We start from the raw sequence: 25,978 nt of genomic DNA, 5'->3' as shown, positions 1-25,978 counted from the left end.
GCGACTCCACCCCGCACTCTCACCCTGCCTCTGCCCACAAGTGGAGGTCTTGCTTGAGTAGTGGGGACTTGTTCTGCATCGCTTCATTCACCTTCCTGAACTGCCTGTTATCCTTGAAGAGGCACTCCTTTGTCCATTGGCACCAGCGCGTACAGGTACTTTTGAGCATAAGGCTCCTCTCTTCGTAGGGCTCGCACTTCCTCCTAGTTAGGTGTATTTCGGATGTCGAACTGGGTCTAATGATTACTTGCACTGCCTTTTTTCCTCCCCATCTAGGTGGTCTACATATTACGTGCTCCTAACTCCTTAGACCCTGCGGTCTTGTATATATATATTGTATTGATTGTGATGTGTTGGTTTACTTTAGTATTATTGTGATTCTTTGCTATGGTCGATGTTACAAAGGCATTGTATTAAATGTGTGTATATTTTTAATATAACACCTGTCTGGAGTAATTTGTAAGTGTCCTTGCTTTGTGTGCTCATTGAGGTCTTTCCGTCACCCTCACCCCTCTTGAGACTTAGTCTTGACCGCCGCCATCGCTACCCTGATTGGTCTGACTTGTCCAGAGGTTACCCTGTTCCAAGAAACTAGGCTGGCCTTCTGAACCTCTGCCCCTCCAGGTCCGAGTTCAGAAATCCATCTTAACATGGATCCAGTGTCTTTTGCCCGTCACTCATACTGCAGTTTGCATAGTCAAAAGGATCTGATAGGGCCCCTTCCAACGAGGTGCAAGACAGGTGCTTCTCTTGCAATTTTTTAACAGGACCCACTCGCCAGGTCGAAGTTAATGACATTGACCCTCGTATTTTACAGGGAGGGCTGCTCATACCTGTTGGTGAATCAAACGCAAGTTTTGAGTCAACTGGTCACCATAATCAGACAAAAGCGGATATTCAATGCCCCTCAATTTCTTTGGTCTAGGTGCATTCCGTACATTGGCTGGTCTCCCCATGACAATCTCATAGGGGGCGAGCCCTGTCTTTGACTGTGCGGTTGTCCGCACCAATAGTAAGGCTATTGGCAAAGTGTCAGGCCATTTCAGATTGCGCTGTGCACACACTTTGGCAATTCTATTTTTTAAAATACCATTGTGGCGTTCCACCAGGCCGGCACTCTGAGCATGTCTGGCTGAGTGGAAACGTTTATCAATCTGTAATCCCGCACATACTTGCAGGATGACAAGTGATAAAATGTGAGCCATTGCCGGACCAAATTACTCTCGGCAAGGCAAACCGAGGAAAATATTCCTTAAGCATGGTCTCTGCCGTTGACATTGCTGTTGCGTCTTTTAGCAGGAAAGCCTCAACCCATTTACTAAAGGCACAGATCATAACTAAAACATATCTGTAGTTCTGACAACGTTCCAACTTAATGAAATCAAAATGAATCACCTCGAAAAGGCATGGCGGGGGGACCAAAACTGCCCTCTGGTGTTGATGTTCCCTTCCCAATGTTATGTTGCAAGCATATCATGCTTGTTTGTTTGTTTGTTTGTTTATTTATTGGCTATCGCGCGCAAAACCCAGAGGTAACAGGGCGCAACAGAGAACAGAGGAGTAAGTATACATAAAGACTTGGTTACAGGGTAGGAAACAGTTGAAGGTTGAGCAGAGCATTACATTACTTACATGGTCTGTTAAGTAGGCATATATACAAATATATATGCAGTATTGTACATTTAGCAGGTCAGTTTATATACATATATACAGTGAGGTAGGCTAGGTGCAGGGGCATTGTTCAGTCATGGGAATGTTGGAGCGTAACCAGGTGAGGGTGCTTTGCCTAAAACTGTAATAGGATTGGTCATTTCTGATGTTGAGAGGGAGGGCATTCCAGTGTTGGGCTGCCATGACAGGGAAGCTGCTACCGCCTGTTTTTTTCTGTCTGAATTTGGGTACCTGTAGGCAGTAAGCGTTGGTCATCCTCGTGGGTCTGGTGGAGGTTCTTTTTACTATTCTGGTTGCCAGGTAGGGGGGGGGCAGCGTTGTTTAAGCATTTGAAGGTGAGTGATGCTGTTTTGAGTGAGATGCGGTCACAGATTTTGAGCCATTTGTGTTCTCTTCTTTTGTTGGATATGTGTTCCTTGTGTGGTAGGTTAAGGGCTGTCCTGAGTGCGTTATTTTGCAGAGTTTGGAGCTTGTCTGTTATGTATTTGTTGGCTCCTAGATACATGGCATTGCAGTAGTCGAGTCTGGATAGTATTAAGGCATTGGCGATGGTAATGCAGCTAGCTTGGGAGAGGAATGCTCTACTTGCCCTGATGAGCTTGCACATGTAAGCAGTAGAGGATGCTAAAGAGTTCACTTGTTTTTTTAGTGACATGGCTGAGTCAAGGTGAAAGCCTAGAGTTTTCACTGTTTTGGCAACTGTGATAGTGTTGCAGTCTATGTTGAAGGCCTTGTAGTCAGGACTGAGTTTTTTTAGGTTGATGTTGGATCCGAGGAGCAGTATTTCGTTTTTCTCATCATTCAGGCATAGGCCGTGTGTGACCATCCATGCCTGAATGATGAGGTATATTATTTGTTTATCAAGGCTGTATCTGAGTCGAAGTTGCCCGAAAGGGATATGAGAATCTGGGTGTCATCTGCATAGTTCGTGTATGAGACACCCAGTTTGTCCAACTTGCCAAATAAGGACTTGGTAAAGATATTGTAGAGGGTGGGGGAGACGCAGGTTATTTTGATGGGTTCTGCTGAGGCTAGTAAGGAGAAGACTCTCATTGGTACAATTGTCCAAAAATGATTGGATCCAGGCTATGGCCTCTTTTGAGAAGTGGGCAGCCGAAGCCAGGTGTTCGCACAGGACTGCGTGATCTACCAGGTTGAAGGCTGCCGACAGATCAAGGAGGAGAAGCATGGCGGTGTTTCCTTTGTCGTTAATCTCATTGATTTGGGTTTTGAGGTCGATTAAGGCAGTTTCTGTGCCGTGTTGCGGTCTGAATCCGGATTGGCGGGCACCTAAGAGTTTGTTGGTTTCTAGATATTGCTGGATTTGCAAGTATGCTACTCTGTCTATTATCTTTAGCAGGAATGGCACCCTGGTAATTGGCCTGTAGTTGGTATGGATAGCGGGGTCTAGGGTTTGCTTCTTGAGGAGTGGCAGAACCCAGGATTGTTTGAGGTTGGTTGGTATGGTGTTGGAGGAGAAGGAAGCGTTGATCAATTTGGTTATAAAAGGGGCTAAGTCCCTGGCTGCGTCCTTTATTATCTGGGGTGGGCAGTTGTCGCCTTTGCAGTTGGAGAGTTTGAGAGAGGCGATGACCTTTTCTGTTTCTGGTATGGAGATTTTAGCAAATCTGAAGAGGTTTGGGCCTGGTGGGTTAGTTATTTTGGCAGGGATGCTAGGTGGTGAGTAGTCGTTAGTGGTTATGGAGTCTTTTTTTAGTGCAATTTTTGTTTGGAGAGTTTTGATTTTGTTGTTTAGGGCGTTGTGGACACTGGTGTACCTTCTTTGGTTATATTATCTGGTGGGGGTATGGGGGATTCCAGTTCTCTAAGGACTGCGAATAGTTCCCTGGTATTGAAGCTGGAGTGTTTGATTCTTTCATTGAAAAGGTTCTTTTTGGTGAGTAGGATTTCTTTTTTTTAGTTGTTTGCGAGTTGTTTAAGCTGTAGTTTGTTCTCTTCTGTGGGGGTATTGCGCCATTGAGTTTCTAGTTTCCTTTTTTGCATTCTTAGTTCTTTCAGATGGGGGGTAAACCATGCGTTGAGGTGGGCTTGTTGTTTACTCTTTTGCAGTTTTAGAGGGGCAATAGCGTCTAGTCTTCATAGCATTGTTGTAGCTTTCTACTAGGCACTCTGGGTGTAGGTTGTCGGGGAGAGCGTTAAGGGTTGGCAACAGTAGTGGTAGGAGGTTGTCAGGCGTTTTCTTTGCTCTAGTGGGTAGTGGTGGTGCCATGATTTTCTTCCCATTGACTTCTTTATGGAGTGAGAGAGTGAAGTCGATGAGGTGGTGGTCTGTCCAGTGTTGAGGGGTAGTTTTGGAGATGGTGGTATCGCAGTTCAGTGTGGCGATCCAGTCCAAGGTCCTACCTTTGTTGTGGGTGGGGGTGAGCACTTTTTGGATAAGGCCGTGTTCAGCAAGCATATTGGCTACGGCTTGTGCTGGTTTGTCATCAGGATCATTGAGACCAAGATTCAGATCGCCTAGTAATAGTATTTGGGAGGTTTCCTTAGTGTTGTTAGCTAAGAGGCTGGATAAATCTGCCTCGAAAGAGCCAACGAGGCCGGGTGGCCTATAGATCAGGTAGATGGTTAAGGTACGACAGTTAGAGATGGGCAATTTGGCTCTGAGGAGTTCGCAGGATTTGAGAGAAGTTTGGGTTGATAGTCTTAGCTCAAGGTCAGTCTTGGCTATGATGGCCAGACCGCCTCCTCTGTTGGTGGGTCTGTCCATTCTGATTATTTGGTAGTTTTCAGGGATGGCTATTGAGAGTGCTGGGCCTGCTGCTTCATGCAGCCAGGATTCGGTAATCGCTAGGAGGTCGAGGTTGTTGGTGGATAGGGTGTCTGCTATTTCTGTGGCGTGGGCTACTAGTGATCTAGCATTGATTAAGGCTCCGGATATGGTAGTTATGTTGGGTGTGTCCTGGATAGTTATCGGGATGAGTTTGGGTTGGGTGGAGCTATTGCGAGAGAGGGTATCTCGGGAGTTTTGTCCGTGGTATTAGTAGTTTGCGTTGGTGTGGAGAAGGGGTTCTTACACCGGGTAGTCGTTCGATTATTGACGTTGTTAGAGAAGTTTCTATAAGGTTCATAGATAGGAGACAATCTAGACCTAAGTCTCAGATTTCTATCCTTAGGAGGGTTTGTTATGATGGCAGTGGTCATAATGGCTATGATGGCACAGGTAAGTAGTGCCGTCTGGGTTAGTTTAGTCAAGTAGGCAGAGGTCATTGTCAAACTATGCTGAGGACATACTAACATCTAAGTGTTGATTCAGTGTAGATGAAGGGGGGACTGGACTTCTGTGCTATACCTAGCCTATGTTGTAGTTAGAACACATCTAGGCTAGGCAATGCAAAACGCATATAAGCTAAATGCAGTTGTAGGCGCAGGGCACATCTAGGCTAGTCAATGCAAAACACACATAGGCTAAATGCAATTGTAGGCGCAGGGCACATCTAGGCTGGTCAATGTAGCCTAGTAACAATAATAGATTAAGATGCATGTAATTATTTGAAGCAATGAAGGTAAGTCTAAATATGGAGGGCACAGTGAAGGCTATGAGTACATATGACTGGTGAAGCAGTGATGGTTCAGCTAAATGCTATAGACGCCTATAAGGGCTGATCATACAACAATAGTAGGGGCTGTTGTTACTTTCATCAGTCTAGGTCAAATAGATTAATAGTTAGGCAGTAATTCAGTGGATGCAGCATGTAGGATACATTTGTCTATTCATCATCTCGCAAAAGTGGGGGGTCATATAAAAGCACTATGCAGGCACATGATATATTACAGTCACAAACGGGTGAGCAGCAGGACTTAGTGCATCCCACTGAGCAGCTGCTGGTGGGAGTAGATTGGGAGGGTGTACTGGGTACGAAGCACAGGTTAAATGCAGACATGTTTATGGATTTTTAAAGAGAGTCACAAAATGCCAGCCACTAGGCTTTAATTTTACCTTCAAGACGCATGGGTGCTGGGGTAAGCCACATAGGGATTCCGGCAGGAGCAGAAGGCTGGTGACAGGCTGAGGACAGGAGGCAGCCTTGTTTCCTGTGCTTTGGTGAGGTGGGCCGGCTTTATGCCTGCCGGCGCCTGATAGGCCAAGAAGTAGCACCAGTAGCCTATCCGGAGCCAGGCAGCTGGGCTTAGGTAGGGGTAGTTGGAGGTGCAAGTCAGCCAGGTCTCGGGCCGCCATCTTGGAATAGGCACTCCTCGTGGTGCTCAATGGTGGATTCAGAGAACAGGGGGCAAAAAAAATTTTGGCAGCGTTTTTGCATTTAAAATAAAATCGGATGTGCAACATGCACGCACTTCGGAATTTAGAGGTGCTCAGATGAATTTTCGAGCGCCTGTGCAAAGTAGCTGCACAATGGCAATCTGCTTACCAGAAATGCTCTGGAGGGGGGCTCTTCCTCCTAGCCTGAACACTGCGCCTGCGGTGCCCAGATGGAGCTCCTGCTCCACTGTAGGCCGTAGGTCTGTGCAACTCTGGACCAAACATTCAGCAGTGTTTTGGATGTTAGCGTTATACCAGACAGGATCTAACTGTTGACAAATCTTTTTAGCACATTTAATTTATTTATTTTGCATTTTTAAAGTGCTCACACAGCCCGCAGGCATCGAGGCGCTGTTACAGGAATTGTTCATTTTTTTAGTTGCGTAGTTGTTTTTTTTGTCTTAGTTATGTATTTATAGCGCGCTTAAACACCCAGAGGTTTCGAAGCGCGGACCCGGGGATCGAACCTGTGTTGCTTCGTGTCGTCTTGCTTCCAAGGCACGCACGTTGCCGTTAAGCTATCCTCCCGGGATATATGTGTGTTGGGCCATGGGGACCATAGCAGTGACATAGGCGTTGGGTAGCATCCATCTTTATTTCTCATTATCCACCCAAAAACCCTCATCGTCTAGACTCACTGGACCCTCAGCCCACTGTTTGATTTCTTATGGAGGAGCTTCAGCCTGAATTTCTTTTATACTGTTAATCCCTTCGTCCATCATACAAGTCAGATGACTTGTGGATTCTTTAAAGGTGTATTAATTAAACCAATTCTGCCCTTGGTTTCTTGTTCTGTAATATAGAGGCAATCATGTGACATCTTGCACTGCAATCTGTCTCTTGTGGAGAAGGCAATAGTTCAGCTGGATTCAATGAACAACATCTCTTAATTTGGATGTGCAGGGCAAATAGAATCAGCTTGTTAATCGAGCTGATGTGAGATGTTGTGTCTGCGTTCTGTTTGATAGAATGTCTACGGAGTGGGGTACCATCACGGTTAAAGAGTGATCTAAAACCATACCCTCACTTTGTTTTATGGATGTAGCAGCAGCAGCTACGACTCTCAAACATCTTGGCAGAGTGCATGCAACAGGGTCTAACGTGGAGGAAAAATAGCCACACAGCCTATTTCTGCCCCCATGTTCCTGTGTAAAAACAGCCAAAGCACATCCCTAAGGTTCATGCACATACAAAACAAAGCCCTTTTTTTAATTTAGTGTGCCCAAAACTGGTGCTGAACACAAAGCAGCTTTAAGCAAATCAAAAGCATACTGGCAATACATGTTCCACAGTAAAGGCAAAGAAATGTCTTTGCCAACATAGGTTTTATCAACAACGAAAAATTTGGTGTCCGCTGTCTACAATATGAAGCCATGTCAATTAAAGCTCTGACCTCCTTCTGTGTATTTGGAACAGACATATCAGAGATGCTTTGTATACGTTCAGGTGTCAGTCTTCTTCCCTCCTTCGACAGGAGATAGCCCAAATAGGCAACCTCCTGTCGACAATACTGAAATGTCTTCAATGTAGCCTTATGGCCATGCTCTGCTAAATGAATAAGCAGCAAAATGATGCCCTCTTTGCAAGCATCTTCAGAATCAGCAGCTAGAAGTAGATCATCTATATTATGCAACAACGTGCACATGGAAGGTAACTCAAGCATATCAAGCTGTTCCTTCAATGCTGTGCTGTAGATACTTGGACTCTCAGTGTACCCTTGTGGCACATGAGTGAATGTGACCAAGCGTCCTCCTAGGGTGAACTCGAACAAATATCTGCTGTCAACATGAACAGGAATACTAAAGAAAGCGTTTTTCAAATCCACTACACTAGAATGAGTAGCCGGGGCAGGAATCATAGTCAGAATTGTGGTGACATTGGGCACAATCTGAAACTGTGGAGCAACCACCTTGCGCACAAATCAATAATGAAATGAAAAGGAATTGCATTATCCCCTTTCTTGAAGACTGGTAAAATTGGGCTATTACACACGCTCCCCACAATTTCCTTAACTACACCTCGATGTATGAAATCAGAGACAATACTCATCAAGGCCTGTTCACCTTCAACCAAAATCTTATACTGCAGTATTTAACACCTGGTTTCAACACAATTTTACCTGGCTCAACCAATAAAATTTCAATGTCATTTTTGCTAAAATCAAACAAATATCGGTATCAGCAAATATTTCACAACACTATTATTTCTTCATGCATAGAGCATTCATTACTCTGGCCAAATTGGCGAAGTCTAATCCGAATTATAATGCAAAATGTTGGTCATGTGGCATATCTGCCGCCACGTATATGCATATGTTTTTTGAATGTTCATTTATTGTTAAATTTTGGCAGGAAATTTGGAAGCTTCTTGAGTGTATCTTCTGTGTTTATGTGCCCTTTTCCTTTGTTAACATATTTTTAGGAAGTATAGCCATTACAACTTATTTCCCATCTGACTCTGCTAGACTTTAAGATTTATTCATCTGTATAGCTTTAAAATGCATCACTGCTAACTGGAAAGACTCTAGTTTTCTTTCTACCAAAATCTGGTGGAATACCATTTGTAACACTCATAAACTGGAAATGTGCATGGCCAATAATCATAACACAATTCCTAAATATAATGCTAAATGGTATTATTGCACCAGGTATCTTAACTGTTTAATGCAACTGCTCATGGTACATGAATCTACACCCTTATATTTGCCTCATTATCCATATTTCCATACTCATATTGAAATGCTAGAACTTAATAATGTTTGAAATGATTAGTTTATTTTGATGAAATAATCCAATAAACCCATTCTCCCCCCCCTATCCTCTACCCTCCTGATTCTTATATGTCTCTTGTCTGTCTCCCTGTACGTCTCCCCCCTAATCTCTATATTCACTACATATAAGTCACTCTTTGCAGACTAGTGCTACTATTAATTTTATACTACTTGTTATATTAATGCGGTTTATATCTACTATAGTTCATATTATATTCGTAAGTGATTATAACATATGATTTAGCTATATAGAAATACTATTACAAGTGACCAGAATCATTTACTATGTCTTTTCTTTATGGTTCTTGTTTTATTCAAAGTCTGTAACTTGTCGATATCTGTATCAAACTCAATATTTGAACAATACAAATCATTAAAATAAAAAGAAATTCCAACGTCATTGTCATTAACTGCCCATAAACATGTGGGAACCTTATTTAATTAATTTGGTAAAGGCATAGACAAAAAATGTGGAATGGAAGTTTGTTGGGGCGAAATAGTTAAGTACACCCCATCTGGAGAACAATGAATTACAGCATTCAATTTTTTCAATAAATCCAATCCCAATTAATTTTCCCCACAATTTGTTGTCAATAGAAATGGACAAGAACCAGTGAATGGTCCCAGTGAAATTGGTACCACCGAGAGACCGGACTAACCACTGGCGTACCAGAGAACCCTACAGAAACGTTGCTCTGCCCTGACAGTGGAATATCTGTAACCCGTGGATGATCAATAGAACACTTCTGTGCTCCTGTAGCTATAAAAAGGAGATGCTCTCTATTTCCCACCTTCATTTCAACATAGGGCCCCTTCTGATCGACGGGACTAGATATCGGTTCCAGACCCTGGTTCGGGGTGTCCTAACGAAACAGTTTGAAGGATTATCAAAAATATTCCCAATACTAACATTCTGTTGCTGATTATCTTGTGATGGTGTCTGTTGGTTCTGTGCAAACTGATTTCTATCAGGACTCCCTATCCCAGGATGGCCTCTGGATCATCTACCCATGGCGCCCTATGTGCTATTTGATCTCTGCTGAAGGATCGGGCATTGTGCTCGCCAATGACCCTCCTGTCTACAATACGCACACTGGTTTACGTGTACGGGACCTAGTTGTGCGCGACCATGTGGTGTACATTGGCCTCTGAACTGTTTATTCTCACCTCTGGCTGCTCTAGCTATTTGCTGCAATAACACTCTAGTTTTCAGGTCTCCCTTCTTCTTTTTCACCTTCTCCTTCTCCGTATTAACCCTGTTTTCATAATACTGAGCTATGTGTAACACTTCAGATTGTGATTTTGCTTGCCATGCGCTCTCAGAAGTCATAATCTGAGATTAGATCTCAGGCAACAATCCACACACAAATTATCAACAAACAACCTCTTTCCTGGCTCTGTAATTAAATCTTGACCACTGAAATCCAAAAATACTTGCTCAAATCTGTTACAATGCTCTGTTGCACGCTCTGACTTCCCTTGCATGCAAGCCATAAGCTTATCCCATATAATTCTCTTTTCAGGAACCACAGTTTTTAATTTAGTCACTATTCTATCTGGCAACATCAGTATCACCTGTGGCGGTTTCTCACTGGCTTTCCTTTCCCCATCTGCTCGTACAAAGGCATCCCATGTATAACCCATCTCTGCCTGATCAACTACAGTTCTAATCTGCTCCCACAAATCATCAGTAAGGATCACGGGAAACAACAAATCTATATCACCCAGCGTGAAAACTGACAAATGCAAAACAGATTCTATTTCTTTATAAAATCCTGTTGGATTCTTCCTAATATCTGGAATTGATTGCTTAATGGTATTCACTTCCTGTCTAGAAAACGGGACATGAACGAACTATGAGATATAATGGGCTTCAATAGTAGTGCCAGGTGTTCCTGCTACGGTGTCAGCAGGAATCTCTACTTTTGGAACAAATGTCGGAGGAACCTCCCTCATCGGCAATTGTAAAGAAGGGAAATCTAAACATCTATTAAGCAGTAAGACCAAATCGAGTGACAAAGACGTCAATGCAGTATCGAGTGAAAATGCTCTTTTATAAATAACCATCAAATCTGCGGGACAACATACCTTTTTCTTCATAAATTCATCTTGTAAATACTCAACCATCACCTCTAACACTTTCCGTTGTATTGCCGGAACATTCTGACTAAACGTGTCATGCACTTCAATGGGAGAAATTAAAACATCTGAAATCCATCTAAGAGCGTCTCTTGTGCAAATGCGCATTTCTTCACTCATTGGTTTCAATGGAGGAAGAAATCGATTCTGCACATTTGAAGCCTGCCGTCCATTTTCATCCATCTCATCTTTCTGTAACTAATCTTGCTCCCTTTTAAACTGAAATACCTTTGCTACATGCTCATATGCATTCACTGCAGTGCCACTTGAGCGGGCAAGGACATTCAAATCCTGCAACCCCTGTGGGACATTCATATCCATCAAATCACTCAATCTATCCACTAAATACGTTCCCATCCGTTCTATCAAAATATTCTGTTCAGGAATACCCCCTTGGTCAGAAATCGCAAACAAAACAGCCGATTCATCACCCTCTTCTATGTACTTCTCAGCCCATGCATACAATTCTCTCATTCTGTCTTTAGGTACTGTGCCACATGTCACTATTCTTGGATCAGCTCCCACCCCTTCAACCACTACAGGTGGAGCAGAACCACCTGGCAAAAATAGTTCATACAAATCTTGTTCAATAGGTAGCAGGCGCAATACTGCTGCTGGTACAGACGGAATTATGGGTGGGTACAGCAACTGTTGGCACGGGCGCAGGTGCAGGAGGAGGAACAACAATGGGAGGAGGAGGAACAACAATGGGAGGAAGTGGAACAACAACAGGAGGAGGCACATTAGGAGGCGGTGCAGTTGAAACAGTTCTACGCTCATTGAATAGTTTATTAATTAACTCGTCTGATGTGTGAAAACCCTGAGAGGGATATATATTTTGCACATCTAGTTGAAAAGCCCTGTCCATACCTCTAATGAATTCTGACTGTTTCTGCGGGTCATGCAACAATGCTTTCTCAGCATTCGTCATGTATCTATGCACATGCTTTTCTCTACTTTTGAGTTGCTGCATAGCATCCTTCCTCCAATCTCAGCCTTTTTTCTCAACAATACATGTTCTAAATGCTCTAGGCGGGCAATTTCAAACCTACCATAAACTGGCCACTGAAGTTCGGAAACATGTCTGATCTGTCTGTGCCAAATAGCATTAAATACGATAGCTCCCAGTCCATACTTTCAATACATTAGATTAGCCAGCGACCCTTCGGGTAGTGCCGGTTGGCCATGTTCCAAAGATTGTCTTCTGCTGTGAAAAAATACTGCAAAGCAGGATGACAATTTCCCAGGCATAGTTAAATCACGATCTTACCTGGCAACGTTTGTTTTTGCAAAAACAACACCTGCAACAAATATTATGACTTTTAAGAATCGGGGTACGACTCACCTGATTTTAACCAATTCATATTGGCTGTAGGGGCCCTTTTGATGAATGCACTTTTCTTGTGTTATTTTCAAGGTTTCATGATCAATCTTCTGAGAGCCAAATGTTTATTGGGGGAAGTGGGAACAATCCTCCAGTCCTGCACCCCCCTGTCCACTCTGTCACTGATGGGTTCCACAGTAAATAACTTACATTTCTGCACTGCCTAAACACCTAGCAGTTATATTTTTCAAAATAGAGCCACAATACACATGATGTATTCAGTTTGTATACAGACATTGTTAATTTTTACTCCAATAGTATGATATTAAGGCAGTACTCATCTGCCCATTTCATGAAAATCTCTGGCCAGGCAGCCTCTGCTTTCTTAACCTAGTCACTCATCCTCATCTTAATACCTTGTTTTAGTCCCTCGCCTTCATCATAGTCCCCTTTCATTTTCATAGTCCATGTTCCTAGTCCTTCTTCCTTTTCCGATTTCCTCGTTCTGCTTCCTCTTCTTAGTTCATAATTCTATTCCTTGTCCTAGTCCCTCTTCCTCATCCTTGCCCCTCTTACTCACTCTAATCTCCCTACCTCTCCCTTTTCATAGAGGAATATGGATAAGGATACGTGATTAGGAGAATGAGGGCATAGAATGAGGGCTAGGAAGAGGGATACATTTGAACGAGAGGAAGAGCGTCTAGGATGAGAAGAGGGGCTAAGAGTACGAAGGAGGCTAGCATGAGGAATATTAAGAACAATTGAGTTGAGGAAGGGAGACTAGGATGAGTTTACAAAGAGGGTTGTAGATGAGGAAGAGCAACTTAGACAAGGAAGAGGTCTAGGATAAGAGGGATTGGGTTAGGAAAGAGAGATTGGAATGAAAAGAAGTAGGATGGACAGGGATGAAGGACTCTAATGTGGAACAGTGTAGTATTGTAATTGCTTGAGCCTGTGTGGTTGCCTCATTCAAAACCTGTTTCAATAAGGCTGGTAACTTGGGGTTCTGGGGAGTGGTAGTTGCTGGAAGAAGGTGGTGAGGAGAGTAGAGTGAGGCTCACAATGCAGGGGCTTTATATAATTTATTGTTTGTGATCAGGTGGGCCAAACTTTTCTCAGATACGTGATCCGGCAGAAAACGTCTTTCTGGATCTGAAAAATCCATTTGCCCTTAATTTGCCCTTAACTTCTTTTTTCAGTTAGACTTAAACCAGGTTTTAGACCCAGGTTGTTAGGACCAGTGTTGACATATTTACCCACAAGACTACTTGAATGTCTGATAAAAATGCTTGTTGAGACTGCACTCCCTGGCAGATTTAAGCCAAATGGATTCTTGGGCAAGGCTGACAGATGGCCGCGGGTAAGTGGGGCATGGGTATGGAGCTTATTGTGGGAGTAGTTCATCGCTGTCATGAGTGTGTGCAACAAATGTTACATGTTTTTAAAGTTGTCTTTTTCTACTATTGGAGCTTTATGGTTAGGGGTATGACTCAAGCGGAAAACAGCAGTTCACCTCAACAGGTTTTGCTGACATGAGGTGATTTGCACAGGTTCACTCAATTTGTTCAAATGGGAAACCTGCTCTCGCCTTTCACCTGCTCATCCCTTCCAAAATCCCAAGCTCTTCAGTACCCCTTCCACAGTCTTCTGCGCTCTTCTTCCATGTGCTCCTTTGTTTCCTTCCATAAGCTCCCTTGCTACTTTGACCTTCCATTGGCTACTCACTTCATCTTCCATATGCTCCCCCATCTCCATATGGAACGCTTTTGCCAAAAATAAAAATGAAAGCAGAATACTGCACTTAACAAGAGTCTGACAGATGAATCCCAATTATTCATTCCCTAAGAAATGTGTTTTGTACCTTTTTTCAAAACACTGCTATAAATGAGATATAAAAAAACAGCACAGCGCAAAAGAGAAGCAGAACATATAGTGTCGCAATATCACCCCCTGCCACCTTCCATCAGCTCCCACTGACTACCATTCCCATTTACAATCATGCCCTTCCCCCACCATGTCTTCTTGGCCTGGCTGGAGAGAATCGAGGATGATGACACCTCCTCCTCTGCGATAAATATTAAAGCAAGGAATAGGATATTTAGTTTCTTACAAATGACATTTTGAAGCACAACATTGTATTTTTGTTGCAATTTTGCAGCTAATTTATATTTATTTTAATTAAGTTGAGAGTGTGTGGGAGTGCTAGCACGCTGATGAGTGGGATCAGGAGGTAGACAGTGGAGGTTGAAGGTTTCCCAGCCTCCTGGCATCACTCCCGGCTGGATGTGGCAGAGAGGAGGGGCCGTTGCACCTATACATCATTGTCTGGGACATACTGTTTCCATACTGTTTATTATATGCAATTGTCCATGATGACTTCTTATTTGACGTGTTTATTTTGCTATTTTGAATGTTACAATTTTGATCAATAAATGTGGCCTTGTACTTTCCAAAGAAAGATGTGTGTATGTCTCCTTGGCTGGCCCTGACCACTGCGCTGCCCATATATTGAACCATACTGCAAACTGGATCAATTCTAGGGGTTCCTAATTTTGGCAGGAAACACACAGTGAGATTAAATGATTTTCCCAGGATTACACACTTTGGTTAAGTGGTAAAGTCAGAATGTCAGCATAGCCTGAAACATAGGTACTTGACCACACATCTTCCCAGCTAAAGTTGGTACAAATATGTATTGAAGTTTGGTTTTAAATATCTAAAATATGACGATTCTGGGTCTTTGCACACAAGTCACCTTTTGTACAGATTTTGAAATGGTACTTATACATTGCTTACCATAAATGTTACTCTGTATATAAAAGAAACATTAAGTGATAGTGATGATTTATAGGAAAACATTTTTTATTGTCATGAATTGCATACCTTTATACCAATGATTGTAAGACATGAAAATAAAAATGTTGTTTATTTTGTAAGTTTCTGTATTTAATTTTTCTCTTAACTTTTCTTTTTCCATTGATTTAGTTTCTTTTTCTTACTTTGCTAACTTTATTTGTAAAGGTTTGTAATAAGCCATAAACAATAACAAATAATAATACTCACTTTAATACAGATTACTTTAAAAATGCACAAGTCACATGATAAACCAACCTGACAATGTGTTCATCATTGTAGAATCGGGTTGATGAAAGAGAGTATTGGGGCAATTGTGTTTTGAATTCAAAATTGCATAGAGGGGACTTCTACTTGTTGCACCTTCTTTACAAAAGGGCCAATCAGACATCAAATCGTCGTGGCTGGCGTTTTTATAAAACAAGCCTCGATATGGGAATCTCGTCGTGATGCCCACGAAACACTGCCCACCGTCCAGGGATCGGGCGTGCAGTACTGTGGAGGAATCGCGTCTCACTTTGCAGGGCGCCCGTCACTATCTGAGCCCGGTCCGTTGGCCTCGTCTTCATCGTAGCGATGTGGCATCAATCTTGAGGGTCCCTATTCAGGCACCATCTGAAAGATTAAAGAATATCAAGGCTTACTATCACATAATAGAAATACACCAGTCACAAGGTCAAAGTTACAATTGTATTCTTATTAGCAAACACCTGCTTGGCTCTCAACACCCTGCAATGTGTGAAAGCAGACACCGTGAGATAAGAGAGTGCTGAAAATTCCAACAACACGCATATTTATACAAATTCTTCACAATCTTGGACACATCGTCTAGCCCCTCTTCGAGTTTAGGAAGAGGATTGTAGATGAGGAAGAGCGACTTAGACAAAGAAGAGGTCTAGCATAAGAGGGATTGGGTTAAGAAAGAGAGACTGGAATGAAAAGAAGTAGGATGGACAGGGATAAAGGACTCTGATGTGGAACAGTGTAGCATTGTCATTGCTTGAGCCTGTGTGGCTGCCTCATTCAAAACCTGTTTCAATAAGGCTGGTAACTTGGGGTTCTGGGGAGGAGAGTAGAGTGAGGCTCACCATTGCCCGGTTACTGGAAGAAGGTGGCGAGGAGAGTAGAGTGAGGCTCACCATGCAGGGGCTTTATATAATTTATTTTAATTAAAATGAATTAAATATATTTATTCACCCTTGGCGTCTGATGAGTGATACTTCTATGGAACAAACAGGGACTAAGATGAGGAAGAGGAGGATGTGTTAGGTCAAGGAAGAGCAATGAGGATGCAGAAGTCACACTAGGATGAGAAGAAGTACTGGTTTGATGAAGAGGGGCTAGGTCTAGCACAAGAAAGACGGACTAGGACAAGGACGAGATAGAGTAACACAGACAAAAATGAAGAAGGGGACTAGGCTGAGGCAGAGGAAGACAGACTAGGATGAGGAATAGGGTTTAGGATTGCAATGTAAGTGGTCTTTTACATTGGCCGGTTACCACTATTAGTGGTCTTGCTGCTGTTTGTCCCTGTGGCTACTTGTGACCTTTTTCAGCACCCGGTCCTCCATGATGCTGCAACCTCACTCTTCATTGTAACTTGGACTAACAAGACATTCTCACCTCATTTTCTATGGGTTAGTTCTGACTACCCCTACCCTCTTTTGGACTTTCACTTTCCTTTGTCTGCTTGTTCTCCCTTGTTTACACTTCTGCACCCACTAATAGCATCCGAATCTACAGTAACTCCTAACCTAGCTGTGCATTAGCATTTAATTTTGAAAGTCAAACTTTGCTGTGCTTTAGCACTTAATTTTGAAAGTCAAACTTTGCTGTACTTTAGCATTTTATTTTGAAAGTCAAACTTTGCTGTGCTTTATCATTTTTTGCTTAGGCTAAAACTAAGTGTGTTCTTGTGCAGACTTGCTGTGCCCTTTGCTTGAATTGAATCACTTCTCTGTAACCTGCTGGCTTAGTGACTGCTCCATAACACTGTACTTGTCTACTCTTCCCGCTACTCCTCTCTCTACTCACCCATGGCACTCTCTGTTTCTCCTATTTACTCCAATTGCTTCTCTATCAACCATCATTAACCTTCTCCCTAAGTCTGGAATGAAGAAGTTTAAAAAAGGATATCTTGGCCGCCAACCTAGATTTCCCCATCATTGATACCTTTTCCAGCGCTTCCTCCAGACAGACACTCACCGACATCCTCTTTGTCGTTCTCTTTCCAGATCTATGGAACCTTGATATGATCTCTGTGCTCTGTCCTGTCTCCTCCTCTCCCATTAATGATGGCACCGGCTGGGAAGTTCTCATGGCTTCCTTCGACTCCTCCAAATTCATCATTAGTGTCCACCTAAATGGCACCATCATGGTCCAAGGTCCTCAGGGCAATATCCCCCTCTTTGATAGGTGCTTCCCTTGCCTCATCAACTTTCTTTCATCTCCTGCTGTCCCTTCCTCCCCCCTTGGCTACCTTGCACTCTCTTCCCTCCTCTTTTGCCCCATGGCTCCTTCCTCACCTCCGCAGGGTGTACCTCTGGTCTGTACCCCTCCCCGAAGGCCTTTCAGGCTGGAAACCTTCTTCATCTTGCCACTCTCAACTCTCTTTCTGCTGTCAAACACTCCTCTGACATCTGCCACCTCCTGGAAGAACTTGACCTTGATGTCCTCGGTCTTGCCGAGACATGGTTCACAGTCAGCTCTGTCCCATGCTTTGAGACTCTCCTCCCTGATGACTACAAAATCCTCTGTGCACCCAGATCCACCCGGCCTGTAGGCGGTGTAGTCCTAATCTTTCCTGAGTGGATTCCTGCCTCTATCATTCCCATGCAGACATACTCTTCTTTCAAATGCCTTCCCTGCAGGCTCTCTCTCTCTCTAGCCATTATCTTACTGCTGCTACTCTGTACCGGTGCCCCATTTCAGATCACCTCATTTCTCTCTTAGTGGGCGGACCTCTCCTCCTCCCTCCTGGCCTCAACCACACAACTCCTCCTTCTTGGTGACCTCAATATCCATCTTGATTCTCCCTTTTTCTCGTCTGTACTCTTTTGTGACCTCTGCGACTCCCTCTCCCTTTCTGTCCTCCCCTCAGGCCTGACTCACTCTGAAAGGCACACACTTAATGTATTGATCTCCTCGGACCTGCCCCTCTCCATTGCTCTGACCTCTCCCTCTCTTCCCCCCAAGCCAAGCCTACCCCAACACTGCCACCTATCTTCTCGGACATCCGTCCCATGAAGCGTGTGACAATTGAAGTTTTCGCTGCCACCTTCTCTCCACCTCCACCTCTGGCTGACGCTCATCCTGACACAGCCCTGTCTATGCTCTACTCCTCTATCTCTGATTCTCTTGAAGCTCTTGCCCCTGTCATGAGGATCCGTTTGAAGCCCAAAGCCAAATGCAATTCTTGGTATAACTCTGACCTTGCTACACATAAAAGTACATTTAGGGGGGCTGAGAGGAAATGGTGGCCTCTTATTCATCCTCTGACAAAGTGGCCTGTCCCCTGCTCCAAAAGCAATACTGACTCTCTGTCCACACTAAAAAGAGAGCCCACATCCAAACCTGTGTCTCTGTGGCATCTAACAACTCTGCCGAACTCTTTAAAATCTTCACAGAGCTGGCCAACCGTGCTGCAGTCTCTTCCTCTCCTGTCGCTTCCTAGGCCCTTTGCATGGCCCTTGCCTTCCACCTCATATGTAAAACCCAGGATATCTTGTCCACCCTCTCATCACTCCCCTCTCCTCGCCCATCTTTCTGTGAACTCTGGTGCTCCTACAGCTACCCCCCACCTTCCTTCTCGTCCTTTCCTCTTTTCTCCCCTGATGAGGTCTCTAGACAAGTCTGATCTATGAAAACCTTGTGAAAACAGGTTTTTACTTGCTCTTCCAAAACGTTCAAGGACCACATTGACACCCTCACTCCTGCCTTGTCTGATTTCTACAACCTCTCATTTGCCTCATGAGCCTTCCCTTCCTCCTTAAGCACTCTCTTGTGCACCCTCTTCTCAAAAAACCCACTGCCGATCCTTGTTGCCCAGCTAACTATCGCCCAATCCCCATTACTCCCTTTCTGTGCAAACTACTAGAAAAGCTGGCCATCTCGTAGCTTAACCTTCAATCTGATTCTGTTGGTTGTCTCCATGACCATCAATCTGGCTTTAGAGCTACCAGATGCATGGAATCTGCTCTTCTGAACATCTGTGAAAATCTGCTCCCCAACCTTGACTCTGACATCCCATCTGTACTCATCCTACTCGATCTCTCCTCTGCCTTCGACATCGTCAAACAATCCTGCTCAACCGTTTCCGTGATAACCTGGATATCAATAATAGATGAAAAGGGCACTCCCACCCCCATGATGAACACAACAGGGTGAACTAGTTTCCGGGCTGTTCCTAAGGCTCAAGGAGGCTTGGTGGCAGGAAGGGATGGGACAATCACATGATGTAGACCAAGTGGGCAAAAGCAGGGAAAATAGATGAAAAGGGCACACCAGATTAGTAGATTGCTGTTACATGGAGGGGAGGTAGATCTCAGGAAGAAATGAAAGGGGCAGCTCTGGGCAGCAGATTACATTGGCTGTAATGTTGGCAGCTGTTGTCTGGGCTGGGAGTTCCCTGGGAGATATTTAGGGGAGGCATCATGCTTCCCTCTTTGAAGGTCCTGGCCTTCCTTCACTGGCAGAAGATGTAAGGCAGACTGTACCTTTAGCAAGGATCCAATGATGAGTTCTTCTTCTCAGCCCTCTTTTAAAGCCAAGTGGGCCGCAGTGATTGGTGTAGGCTAAGCCTGCCTTAATTAACCAATTCTGTGGTCCCTACCAACAATCTCCTGCATAAATGAGGTCATAAACACTCCCTTGTGCACCCTCTGCTCAAGAAACCCTCTGCCAACCCCTTCATTCTGGCAAACTACCACCCTATCTCTGCCACTCCTTTCCTGGTCAAAATCCTAGAGAAGTTGGCTATCTCTCAGCTAACCCTCCACGCAGAATCTATTGGTTGCTTCTACAACCATCAGTCTGGCTTTAGAGCATCCAGAGGCATGGAAACTGCTCTGCTGACCACCCATGAAGACCTACTCTCAAATCTTGACACTAGCACTTTCTCTGTCCTCATTCTCCTTGACCTCTTCTCTGCCTTCGGCACGGTTAATTTATTTATTTATTGCATTTATATAGAACACCTAACCCTCGGGCATCTGGGCGCTTGAGCTTAAGAATATGGTTTCATTTGGGAAACATGGTTACATAGTTACATAGTAATATGAGAATGTGATTCAGTTACATTTGAGGTCCTTAGTTTCACAGTAGATATATAGTTATACAATTTGAAGTGCTTAGTTATGTCACACAGATACATGGTTATGCAATCCAGTTAAGCAGAAATATTTGCAAAGTAGGTGGGGTATTAAAGCAGTAGGGGTTAAGTTTTAATACAAGTTAGCGGTGCAGATATCGGGTAATAAATTAGCAGGAAAGGAGGACAACCTAGTACTCCCTAGAGCAGGGTGGTTGATTCTTGATGTCCTGGTTAAAGAGCCAAGTTTTTAATTTTTTGCGAAAGGACCATAATGATGGGCCTGTCCTTAGTCCCGTGGGCATGGCATTCCAGGAGTTGGCTGTCATAACAGGGAAGCTGGATCCACCTTATTTTTGCCTTTTGTATCTAAGTGTAATCAGTTGCCCTAGGTAGGCTGAGTGGGTTGGTCTAGCTGGTTGTGTTTAGGAAATCAGGTTTGACAGATAGCGGGGAGCAGTGTTGGAAAGGCACTTGTGTGTGAGAGAAAGTACTTTAAACTTGATGCGATCTCTAACTGGTAACCAGTGGATATTCTTTCAGAATGTTGTTATGTGTTCAGACTTAGGGATATTGAGTGCCACTCTGATAGCGTTATTTTGAACAATCTGGAGCTTCTTGATGTTTTTGGTGGAGGAGCCTGCACGGATAGCATTGCACTAGTCTATCCTGGAAAGGATTAGTGGTCTAGCTAAGGTGATGCGGTTCTCCTGCGAGAGGTACGGTCTGCAAGCAGTGATGAGTTTGGCGATGTAAGATGCGGCTGAAGAGATGGCATTCTCTTGTCGGGAGAGGGTAAGTGAAGAGTCAAGGTACACCCCCAGAGTCTTGACTTCTTTAACAAGCGTGATACAGTTGCCGTCGACGTCGAAGGTTTGGTAGAATGGGGGAAGGCTCTTGAGTTTCGCTGTGCTGCCTATGATCAGGATCTCTGTCTTCTCATCGTTAAAACAGAGCTTGTTTTGGGCCATTTAGGCTTGAATGGTGAGGTAGATAGCGTTGACTGCTTTGGAGTCGTGTCGTAGTCCCCTGTGATGGGGATTACAATTTGGGTGTCTTCAGCATAATTTGTATATGTGACGCCCATATTGTCTAGTTTTTCAAAGAGGGGTTTTGTGAATGGGTTGTACATCGTGGGGAAAACGCATGATCCCTGAGGTACTCCGCAGGTGACAGGAGTGGGGCGTGCGGCAGCCGTGGATGAGAAGACTCTGGATCGGTTCAAGAGGAATGATTCAATCTAACTTATAGCGCTATCCGAGAAGTGGGCATCACTCGCTAGGTGGCGGCCTAAGGTGTTGTGATTTACTAAATCAAAAGCCGCTGAGAAGTCCAGAAGGAGAAGGATGGCTAGGTCACCTCTGTCTCCAATCTGATCCATTTGGGTTTTTAGGTCTACAAAGGCCATTTCTGTGCCATGGCATGGGCGCAAGCGAATGTGGATGTTAACTACAACATCCTCATCACACGTCTCTGTCACAGCCTGGGAATCACAGGTTAGGCTCTGGTGTTGATAACCTCCTTTCAGACTACCCATCCCAGGTGGAACTTGAAGCCTTTCACTTGACTATCGCTCTCTCTACCTATGGTGTTCCCCAGTGATCTAACCTATCCCCCTGGTTCTTCAACGTCTATATGGCTGCCTTGGCAAGTGTGATTGCCACGTTCACCGCTAACTTCCAGTGTTACGCAGATGACATGCAATTATCTTTCAGACTACCCTCAGCTGCCTTCTTCTCCTCGCTCATATCTGACTGCCTGTCCGCTATTCAGGCATGATGTGCGGCAAATGACCTTTGCCTTAACGCCAGTAAGTCTAGGATCATTTGTATTTCCAGCAGCCTATTTCATCTTCTGGATTCTATTTTATTTTTCACCTTCATCCCAGTCCATCTTATCATTCTTCTTAATCCCAGTGATATTCCTTCACCTTCATCTAAGAAGTCCTTCTTCTTCTCACCAGTCATTCTCCTTCATTCGGGTTCTTCTTCTCCTCTTTCATCTCAGTGATTCCTCTCCTGCTCCTTCATTCCAATCCTACATTGCCTCCTTCATCTCAGTCATTCTACTCCTTCTCCTTGATCCTAGTCCTCCTTCTCCTTGCCCCAGTCCTGATTCCCCTTTGTCACAGTGTTTCTTCTCCTTTGTCTCAAACCCTGTCCTTTCCACTTCATCCTTCACCTCTTTCTTCATCCAGTCCTTCTTTGGCCGAGTCCATATTTTTCATCGCAGTCCTACTTTTCCTTCCACTTCATCTCAGTCGTTCTCCTTCTTCTTCTACCCAGACCTTCTCCTTTTATGTTGTTTCACTCTTTTTCCTTCTCCCAGTCCTTCTCCTTCTTCTTCATACTAGTCCTTTCCCTTCTCCTTCATACATGTCTTTCCTATCATTCTCCCTCATCCCAGTCCTTTGCCTTCTCCTGCATTCAAGTCATTCTCCAACTCCTTCTTCACAGTCCTTCTCCTTCACCCTAGTCCTTGCACCAGTATTTCTTCCCCATAGTATGCGTCCTACTTCTGAGTATCTGTCCCTCTTCATTTTATCTGTGTCATTCCCACTTACCTCAGTTCATCTTTATCCAAGTCCTGCTTCACCATATTCCTTCTCTTTTTTCCTAGCCCTTCTTTTCATTCTACAGAGTCCTTTTTCTTTATACTAGTTATTCTCCCTTGTCATAGTATTCCTCCTTTATCCTGGTCCTTCTCTTTTGACCTACTCCTTTTGCATTTTACTTCCTCTTAGTCCTTCTGTTTTACCATGGTGCTAGTCATCCTCCACCTTCATTCCAGTTCTTCTCCTTCTTCTTAGACCTTCTCCTTTATCTCATTACTTCTCCTCCTCCTTCTCCTTCATCACAATCCTTTTATTTCTTTGTCCCACTTCCCCTTTTCCTTCATCCAAGTCCTTCTCCTTCTTCATACCAGTTGTTCTCCTTTGTTCTCAGTCCTCTACCTTCCCCTTCCTCATCAAAATCTTTATCATGCTTCCTCTTCCTCCTTTCCTTCAGGCCCTTACTTTTAACTTCTATGTGCCTCTCCTTCTCCTTCCTATCCTCTGCCCAGTCTTTCTAACGTTCCTACTAACCAGTCCTCCTCAATGCTCTTTGTACCATTCATTCCCCTACCTCCACACATTCTTTCTAGTAACTGTCCTACTTTTTCTTTGGCACCTATGTCCCAGTTTGTCTACTTCTCCTTCCCACCATTCCTTCTCCTTTTTCTACTTTTATCTCTTCATCCCAACCTTTCGCCTTGCCTTCTTCAACACAATTCTTCTCCTTCTTTATCCCAGTTCCTCTACCTCCCATTCATCCACGTCCTTCCAAGCTCATTTCCTTCTATTTCCCAGTCCTTCTCCTTCATCCCATGCAAGATTGTTTCCTTTTCTTTTATCCCAGTCCTTTCCCTTCTCCTTTAGCAGTGAATTCCTCCTTAATCCCAGTACCTCTCACCCTGCTCCAATTCCTAGTACTTTCCACACTTGTCCTTCTTCCGAGTTCCATTTCTACATACCCTTCAACACAATTCTTCTCCTTCATATGACTTCTTCTCATTTTCCTTCTCCTTCATCCCAGTATTTCTTCCTCATCACAGTCATTTTCATACGGCTTGCCCTTTTCCTTCATCCCAGTGCTTTTTCACATCTTTCTCCTTCATCCCAATCCTTTTTCTTCATTCTATTACTGTATTTTTCTGTTTTATCCTAGGCCGTCCTCTCATTTTTTGTACTGGTCCTTCTTTTTCTTTGTCCCAATCCTACTCCATCTCAGTTCTTATTCATATCTTTTGTCCCACTTCTCCTCCTCCTTCTACTTAATCCCTTCTTCTCCACCATCATCCCAGGCCTTCTCCTCTCACGTTATCACATTCAATTTTTCAGTTGTGGTCCTTCTCCATCATACCAGTCCTTCATCCCAATCCTTCACCTGTTCAAAGTCCTTCTCTTTCTCCATCTTCCTTGTCAATCACTACTCCTTGGTCCTAGTCCTTTTCCGTCTGGAGTGTTCCAGTCCTTCTCTTTCTTCATCCCAGTCATTCACCTTAATTCTGGTCCCTCTCATCTTTCACCTTCGTCATAGTAATTCTTCTCATTCTCCTTCGCCCCACTCATATTTCTCCTTCTCCTTTGTTTCAGTCCTACTTCATTTCAATCTGTCTTTTAGGTCTTCTCCTTCTTCTCTGCCCTCATATTTATTCTATGTGTTCCCCTCCATCAGAGTCCTTCTTCTCACTTGTCTCAGTTCTTATTCTCCTTTGTATAATTCCTTTCCTTATCCTTTGTCACAGAAGTTCTCCACCATCTCCTTCATCATTCGTGCTTCTGCTTCTCCCATGTTCCAGTTCTTCTACTCTTTTTCCTTCATCCCAGTCCTTCCCTTTCTCTGTTCCCCAGTCAATCTCTTTTGTCGCAGTCCTTTTCCTTTTGCCGCAGTCTTTCTTTTCCAGTGTACACGTCTGTTCTCTTTGTACCAGTCCTCCTTTATCTCAACAATTTCTATCAACCTTCATCCCAGTCCCTTTCCCCCTGCTTCACCCCATACCTTTTCTCTCAGAATTCTCCTTCTCCTTCATCACAGTCCTTCTCCTTTGTCCTAGTACTTCTCCCTTCCATGTGTCCAGTCCTTCTCACTATCCTTTGTAATAGTTCTTTTCATTCATCCCAGACCTTCTCTTTCTTCCCAGTCCTACAAACTGGGAAACATGAATATTGTTATAGTACAAAAAGATCCTCATTTAAGAAATACTTTACATTTTTTGCACTATTTAAATTTCCACATATTTCATTTATTCTTTCGTATAAAAAATAATACTTTTGAATAGAACTTGCTATAACCACATATAAGGTACATTAAACCTACAAATACAAGCTCAACAGTAAAAGGTAGACTATTTTAATCTATATTGTGTCCATTGAAAAAAGTGTAAAGAGGATTACTTGCTAAAATAAGATAGTCTTTAATATATTGAAATACTGTATGTCCTCAGCTAGGTGACACACAATCTAAAGATCTCCTTTTGGAATACCATGATGATAATGCACTTCAAAATGATATTATCACTATAATATATTTTAGAAAAACAGTACACTTTAAAAGAAATGATGCATAATGGCAGTGGGTAGTTATTGTAATATCTACATTGTATTATTTTCCTATACCTACTATTATTTTTCAAATGTCTTTTGAAAAACAAAAATATATCTTTGGTTCTAATAGTAATAAAAAAGCATTTTTAAAAGTACTAGTCAAATTTGGACTTGTGTGAAACTATAAAATCACCACGTACACGCCAATCTAGCTCTCCTCGCAGCCAAGATATGAAGTACACACTATTGATTGAAACTTATTTATCCAATATAATTCCAATAGTACTAAACCTTTTTGGGAAATAGACAGCTGTTCTTGGACAAAGTTCAAAATGATATTATTAATCTTTGTGCCATTGGCCTGCCTTTTTTCCAACATGATCATTACATTTTCATTACACTCTAAATGTCTTACAGTTGACTGAAGTTAAGAACCACTATCAGTACAGATCCTGTCATGGTGAGCATTTGTCAATGGATCTAAATGTTATTAGAGTTTATATATTTAGCACTGAAATGCAAGAAATCTTTCAATAATTTGATGGTGA

General features: G+C 43.3%; 1 long non-coding RNA gene across 4 annotated transcripts in view; it reads right to left on the bottom strand.

Annotated features, from left to right (window-relative positions):
• LOC138515634 (uncharacterized) overlaps positions 1–25,978 on the bottom strand; it is a 257,144-nt gene that overhangs the window by 61,115 nt on the left and 170,051 nt on the right. For 3 of the 4 annotated variants that reach the window (XR_011282125.1, XR_011282123.1, XR_011282126.1), the window contains exon 2: positions 15,295–15,651. This is a non-coding gene — a long non-coding RNA (uncharacterized lncRNA). Of the gene's footprint in view, positions 1–15,092; positions 15,652–25,978 lie in introns of those variants that run through there. The other variant, XR_011282124.1, reaches the window with a different exon arrangement.

This window comes from Ambystoma mexicanum, chromosome 6q (assembly GCF_040938575.1).
Source record: "Ambystoma mexicanum isolate Mex_15411 chromosome 6q, UKY_AmexF1_1, whole genome shotgun sequence".
Taxonomy (NCBI): Eukaryota; Metazoa; Chordata; class Amphibia; order Caudata; family Ambystomatidae; genus Ambystoma; species Ambystoma mexicanum.
This window is presented reverse-complemented; position numbering and strand designations above follow the sequence as displayed.